The sequence below is a fragment of the Pocillopora verrucosa genome, chromosome 11 (genome assembly GCF_036669915.1).
Source record: "Pocillopora verrucosa isolate sample1 chromosome 11, ASM3666991v2, whole genome shotgun sequence".
Lineage (NCBI taxonomy): Eukaryota > Metazoa > Cnidaria > Anthozoa > Scleractinia > Pocilloporidae > Pocillopora > Pocillopora verrucosa.
In genome coordinates this window covers 2775531-2782500 of record NC_089322.1, presented here as the reverse complement: position 1 = coordinate 2782500, position 6970 = coordinate 2775531, and the positions used below count along the sequence as shown (strand labels likewise).

At 37.6% G+C, this 6970-nt stretch overlaps 1 long non-coding RNA gene across 1 annotated transcript in view; it reads right to left on the bottom strand.

Annotated features, from left to right (window-relative positions):
- LOC136284382 (uncharacterized) overlaps nucleotides 1-3264 on the bottom strand; it is a 4001-nt gene extending 737 nt beyond the window's left edge. Inside the window, exons 1-3 of the long non-coding RNA XR_010719178.1 lie at nucleotides 2718-3264; nucleotides 1318-1535; nucleotides 1-299 (exon numbers count right to left, since the gene is read on the bottom strand). The exon at nucleotides 1-299 is cut by the window's left edge and continues 737 nt beyond it. This is a non-coding gene — a long non-coding RNA (uncharacterized lncRNA). The remainder of the gene's footprint in view (nucleotides 300-1317; nucleotides 1536-2717) is intronic.
- Nucleotides 3265-6970: the final 3706 nt, after the last annotated feature.

Here is a 6970-nt window from a genome sequence, read left to right as displayed (position 1 = left end):
CAACATCACCCTAGCAATCAACTCTATCCGAGAGTTACCCATTGGCTGCCTATGTTAACATGTAAAAGTGTACGTTTTTGTAAAGAGGAATTTAATTATATTAAAATCCATTTAAATAATGTGTTCATGACTTATTCACAGTTTCCTTGTCTATTGGCCCCATGGTAAGGCAGATCGTGGTAAAGGATGTGCTCTAGTAGGTTTGTAACAGGGTCTCCACGTGATCCAATCCTGTGGCTCCATTTTTAGGAGACTGAAGACCTGGAGAACTACATGTTTGAATTGTGACTGAAGGTGTCCTGTGAGATAAGGAAATTTTCAACTTAGTATCCATTGCATTGGTATCACTTCACTTTGCTCTATCAGTGGTTCAGCAGACTCGCACCAAGCTCTCACCCGGTCAGATGCTTTACCTAACCCAATGGTGACAACCCATTAACCACTTAGAGCTGACTAGCATCTAGTTTCTCCCTACACTATCAACTGTGAATCAAACAGGAAGATCATAAGGGTAAATGAAATAATCACCAACTAAAGAAGCTCTCAATTGCCAATTAAATTATTCTTGTATATATAGAACAGTATGGAGAATGTACATTATGATGTTAGAGTGTAGAAGGTTAATCACTCAAGCCTTCCTGCTCCTTGAAAGTAGGCTTTGTTTTTGTTTTCATTGGGAGTTATTATTTAGTCATTCTGATTGTCCTTAATTGTGATTATTTTAAGTACTCAATTGAAATGTGCACTACATTCTTAAGTCACTCTTGTCTCAAAGTCACAAAAGGCTGAGCCATGAACTTAAACAATTTCAGAAGACATTCTTTTTTAATAAAAAGTGCCATAAAAAGTGCCACAATATCTTTACTGTATTGAGACTAGGAAAGCATTTTGACTAACTGCAGTATATTTAGCTAGGATTTCTTGATGTGACCTCTTCTAGAACAAAAACTGACTCTAAAGAAGCACTGTGAAACAAACAGGAGTGAGCAAAATTAGAGAGAATATCAAAAACTTAAAAACCAATGCCACCATTAGGAACCACTCATTATTTATCTCCTGGGGGATGGGGGTGTCAGAAGATTTTGGGGAGAATCACACAGTTTTCAATGGTAACAGAAAGGGGTTCAGAGTATAACATAGTAGAAAGGGAAGACTCTGGAAAATTGACTGCCAGTGGGGAGGGAGGGGGGGGAGAGAATCAGATAAATTTTATTGGATACAACCAAAGCCGTCCCACCCCCTCCCCTTCCTAGCCAATGAAGAGTGAACATTCTATTAGTTAATGGCATTTTGGAGCCCTCAACATGTTTGCATTACCTGTTTGTTATTGATCTTCATGACCAGTGTCCATTCTCCACCAACGCAGTTTCCAAACTCTTCCCCATTCATGGAACAGTACACAGACAGATCTTCATTGCCTAATTTCAGGGTATAGGCCTTCCTTGGGCTGCCACTGAGAAAAGAGCATCAGTGTGTCCTGTCTGTTGACTCCTGTGCAGTAGTGTTATTTGGAATGTCACACAACACATGGTGTCCTGTGAGATAGGATTTTTTAAACTTAGTATCCATTGCATTGGTATTATTTTACTTTGGTTTATAAGTGGTCCAGCAAACTCACACCAATCTCTCACCCTGTCAAATGCTTTAGTTAACCCAATGGTGACAACCCTTTAACCACTTAGAGCTGACCAGCATCTTATTTCTCCCTACACTATTAACCGTGAATCAAACAGGAAGATCACGAGTGTAAAGGAAATAATCACCAACTGAAGAAGCTCTCAATTGTCAAACAAATTATTCTTGTATATATAGAACAGTATGGAGAATGTACATTATGATGTTAGGGTGTAGATGCTTAATCACTCAAGCCTTCCTGCTCTTTGAAAAGTAGGCTTTGTTTGTGTTTTCATTTGGAATTATTATTTAGTCATCATGATTGTCTTTTGTGATTACTTTAATACTCAATCGCAATGCACACTACATTTAAGAGTCACTCTCCTCTCAAAGTCACAAAAGGCTGAGCCATGTATTTAAGAAAATCTCAGAGGACATCGTTGTTTATAAAACCGCTATATAAAGTGCCACAATATCTTTACCGTATTAAGACTAGGAAAGGTTTTTGACCAACTGCATTATATCTAGGATGGCTTAATGTGATCTCCTCCAAGACAAAACAAAAACTTACTCAAAAGAGATACTGTGAAACAAACAGGAGTGGACAAAATTAGAGGGAAGACAAATTTAGTACCAACAACTAAAAAAAACTATGCCCCCATTAGGGGCCAGTCATAATTTATCACCTAAAGTTTTTTTTTGGAAATGGAAAGCAATGTGTGGGGAATTTAAGGGATTCTTTATTATAAAACAAATAGGAAAGCCTTCACAGTGCTCTGTTCTGTTGTAAAGCACTTAACCCTCTAATTCCCATAAGTGACCATGACAGAACTTCTCCTTACAATATCATTTTGATAATATCAAGCAGACATATGACGAGAATAAAGAAAAACATCAATAAGTGGATTTTAAGTTGATACAATACCAAATTCTCAAAACTAACCTCACAAGAACTGAATGACAGACAGTAGCCGGGGGAGAATTAGTAGTGACAATTGGGAGTTAAAGGGTTAAGAAGCGGCTTGAGAACTCAAGCGCTTCTTTCATACTCTAGCTACTTCCTACATGCTTTATAACAACTGTTTCTTTTTTTAAATACCCACCAGCCCTCAATCCTTTGGTTCACCGGAGATGACCCCCATACTTGAGCGCTTCTGCATCTTGTTGAAATGTACATTTCATAGCTGCCATTACACCATTTTCTGTTCCACAGTCAGCCCTCAGTTTCACTGGACAGCCTTCTGGCCCTGCAACACAGTTCAAATAGAAATTGGCAATAATTTCTGGATGGTTGTTCAACCTTGTGACTGTTAGCCACATTATTTTCGACTCCATCGATCAATACAACCACTTATTGGAAATCATGGGCCTCTACGCTCATTCAAGTCTTTATCCTGGACAACGTTCGTGTCAAAAGATGGCAATCTTCTCCTTAAAGTTCAACTGCTTCAACCTAAAACCTGTACTTTCCAAAGTTCGTACACACGTCGTAATGCTATGACACTTCGCTAAAAATTCAGTGATTACTTGATACGTATATCCTCTTGAAAATTAATATGAAATTATGCTTTCTTCTTCTGGATGATCGCTTAGTGAACTTGAAGAAGCCATTTTAGCTAAAATCCACAACATGAACGGTACAAAAATGGAGCCTTAATTAACAGTATGTAGCCATAGCTAGTTCCAGGTTCCGGTTGCTTTCAACGACAGGCTTAGTCACCAGTACTTTTAAATTTTGTTGCGTTTGCGTTTCACTTAATTTTAGTTTGTTTCAGCTTGCTTTTGCGTGACAGAAAATTTCGTTGTGGTCTGGAAAAGATTGTTGTGATTCAGAAGAGAAGTTGAGTTGTGATTAAAAGTAGATGTATGCAGATATTCCAAACTATTTTAACGATCAATTTTCAACAAACTGAAATTCCAAACCGTCGGACAACCAGAAAGCCATGATGAAGATTTAATGTAAACGACAGAAACGATCTTCTTAACGTTACCCACTGTACAGCAGTTCTGTTTCTTTATTATCAAGTCCTCAAGATCTGGAAACTTGCCCATTATTTGTTTGCAAACTTTCTTTCTCTTACTAGCATCAGCCCCAATTGCGAGATAAACCAAAAAGACGACTGCACAAAATTTCATAGCTGCCGTTTAACTGTCTTGAGTACCCCCCTGATTTCAGTGAGTCTCGACAATAATTGAGGAATATTGCAAACCCCATCCCATCGACCCTTGAAACACCTTTGACATTCCTTACAATCTCTCCTTACTTAACAGCATACTCCATCCTTATGATTCGTTGAGAGAATTTCTACCTTCATCAGAGCAATCTTAAAAGGCTGTTTTTTTCAATTTGCTTTAACCAAGTGACCAATAAAAAGTTATTCTAGAGAAAGATGTTTTTCGTCTTATCACGAGCGTGGGACAAAGAAGAAATTCTGAGTTTCCATGAGGAATCGAACCTCAGACCTTCGGATTCCGATTATTCTGTTTACAGTAATACAATTATCCGCCTTTACTGGCAAACTTCGAATAACCATCGATACCAAGGACACGTCAATCAGCGTCATTTGCTAATTTTTTCACGAGTTTTCTGTTTAGTTATTGTAGCCAAATGAGTATTGCATTCATAAAAGACTTTTCATTTAAAGCGTAGGCAGAGTCACTATGACGATGCCCACCTTCAAGCGAAAACCTAGACATCAGTTTTTACAATGTCAATAGAGCCCTCTTCCTCCAAAGGCATGCTTTTGACACTCAGCCACTATCCAGCTATGGATTGTTAGCGCAGTGGCTGAGGTGTGACTGGCTACAAGCCTGACTACCAGTACTGTAATGCAGGCTGTCAAATAAGAATAAGACAAGCCTCTTCCAGCCTTATAGAAAACTGCCAGCTAGACAAGAGGTCCAATAACATACCCTCCCCACCCCTAGAGCTTTCCTTACAGAGCCACTTGCAACCAACCCTTGGATAAGTTAGTGGCTGGGCTGCATGCAGAGTACTACCCTTGACGTTAAGCCCTCTGCATTTTTATCGGCAAGTCTGGCTTGATGGCGGGGTTAACCCTTAACCTTAAGCACTAACTAAGCTCTAGCAACGCATGAACTTAACTGTCAATCTTGCAACATATCGGGCATGTTTTTGCAAGTACAATCAGATACATTTTTTTTAAATTAAAACGCCAAGTACTACCTGATTGTTGAAAATAACACATGACTCCTTCACTCTTTTCTGATCTAATGGCCCCATACACTGACAAAGCAAAACCTTACCATACTACTTCATTCCTCTATGGAACATCTTCCCTCTCAAGTCTTATGCTGGTTGCTGCAAAAAATCACATACAAACGATCAAACTACATAACAAATATAGCATTCCACCATTTCCCACAAAGAAAACACTGCACGTGGTCCCTTACAAGCCATTAAACCACTTGCACAAGTATAGACATGATAATAATTATGTTATACACAATTATAAAAATAAAGAAATGTAGAAGATAATTCTCAAAACAATAACTTTGGCTTTTATTTATTACAGTGGCCTGAAATAAATCTTTGAGTTCTAGACTTTCACACTGTCACGTTGCTTCTAAAAGAGCCATTACAGTATTGTGATGGAATTTACTTCAATTTTCAGCCCTTGGGGATTGAAGATAACAATACACTGCCTGGATTCAGAAATAGCCCCACAGAATTTTGAGAGATTTGAAACTTTATGTGGGAATACCATCCATCAACAATCGTTTTCTCTCGATCAGCCTTCATCGTACAAATTAGCTGATTTTGCTTTCAGTAAAAACTTTTTAGCTAAAGCTGAGCGAGACAAAACAAGGCTTTGAAACCTATTTTTTTAGACTTCAAAGGAAGCTTCATCAACCTTCGCCCTCACTTGGGAATCCCTCAAAGAAGGATACTCATTGCAGTAGCTTTCACAAGTGAAAAATTTGAGAGAGAGTTGAAACAAGCCTCCTTACACGCCTAGAAATGTCATTTTTTGTACATAACTTTATCATACTATCTTGGATGGGAAGTTTTTCCATACGAATCTTTGCTAGCCGGATTTCGAACATGTTACTTAAATTGGTCTACATAATTCATTTAGAGAAATGGAGTTATTATATCCTCTGTTACAAGTCAGTTCCCTGGGAAATATTGTCGACTGAACGAGTTATGCAAAATGTCTTCGGAATACGTCGAGATTAAATATATCAGTTATACTACGGTACTCTGATTCAGTAAGAAATTTATCCTACTTTTTGTTCCCGAAAGTTTAGTACGATTATCCTCAGTTAACCATTTTCAAAATTACTTTTCTCCCCAACCTTCCTTCATAGGATCAGCTTCCGTAAAAAGACTGGTCGACTTGCAGAACATGATTTTGTACTTTTCTTGCAGAATGTCTACTTTCCAACATTGCTAGCAAAGCTTAACTGGGAACATTCGAGAGATGAAATATATTTTTTGAGGAGCCATATATAGATATATAGTTTATTTATCCGCATAACGCCCTAGGAGCATTCAGCATACTCGTTTAAAATGCACACGTGCAATTACAAAATACCGAAAATAATGAAAATTACAGAAGTATATCAGAGTATAAACAATCATGTGCAGAGCACAGTAACAAATTCCTATTATGGTTCTTAGCGATAAATAAACAGTACAAAAATTAATTTGTCTATTATACTTCTGAAAGTCTTCACATTACCAGCAATTATAGCATTGCATGGTAAAGTATTCCAAAGGTGGCTGGCTATAGATGCAAAGAAATTAAGGCGCCACTTGCTATAAAAAGAATTTTGCTCAAGCTTAGTGCCTGAGCCTCTAAGATTATAATTGACTGTACGAAGTTTAAAGAAATCTTTAATGTAACTAGGACCATTCCCATTGAAACTTAAAAAGTAGGTTCAAAACATGAAAAAAACCTCCTTTATTCCAGTGTACGCGTGTTAATTGATCTAAGAATACTATTATACGTAATAGACTTAGGTAAACCTAATAGCGTTCTGAGAACATAGTAATTTGCATCTTCTAATTTATCAGATAAAGAATTAGTTATTCCGATAAGTATTGGAGCACAATACTTAAGATGAGGAAGAACAAAAGCCCTATGTAATTGAATCATTACATGCATTGGAATAAAATGTCTAGTTCTACGTAAAGCGTTTGTCTTAGCATAGGCGTTATTAAGCTGGGATTTTAGGTGCTCCTCAAAGGTCAGGTACGAGCCAGTGATGACTCCTAGTATCTTTAGAGAGTCTTTTATTTCCACAGGAGTATCACCTAGCCAAAGTTCGTATTTATAAGTGCTTGTTCCGATGACAAGAGCTTGAGTTTTTACAGTATTTATTGATAGAG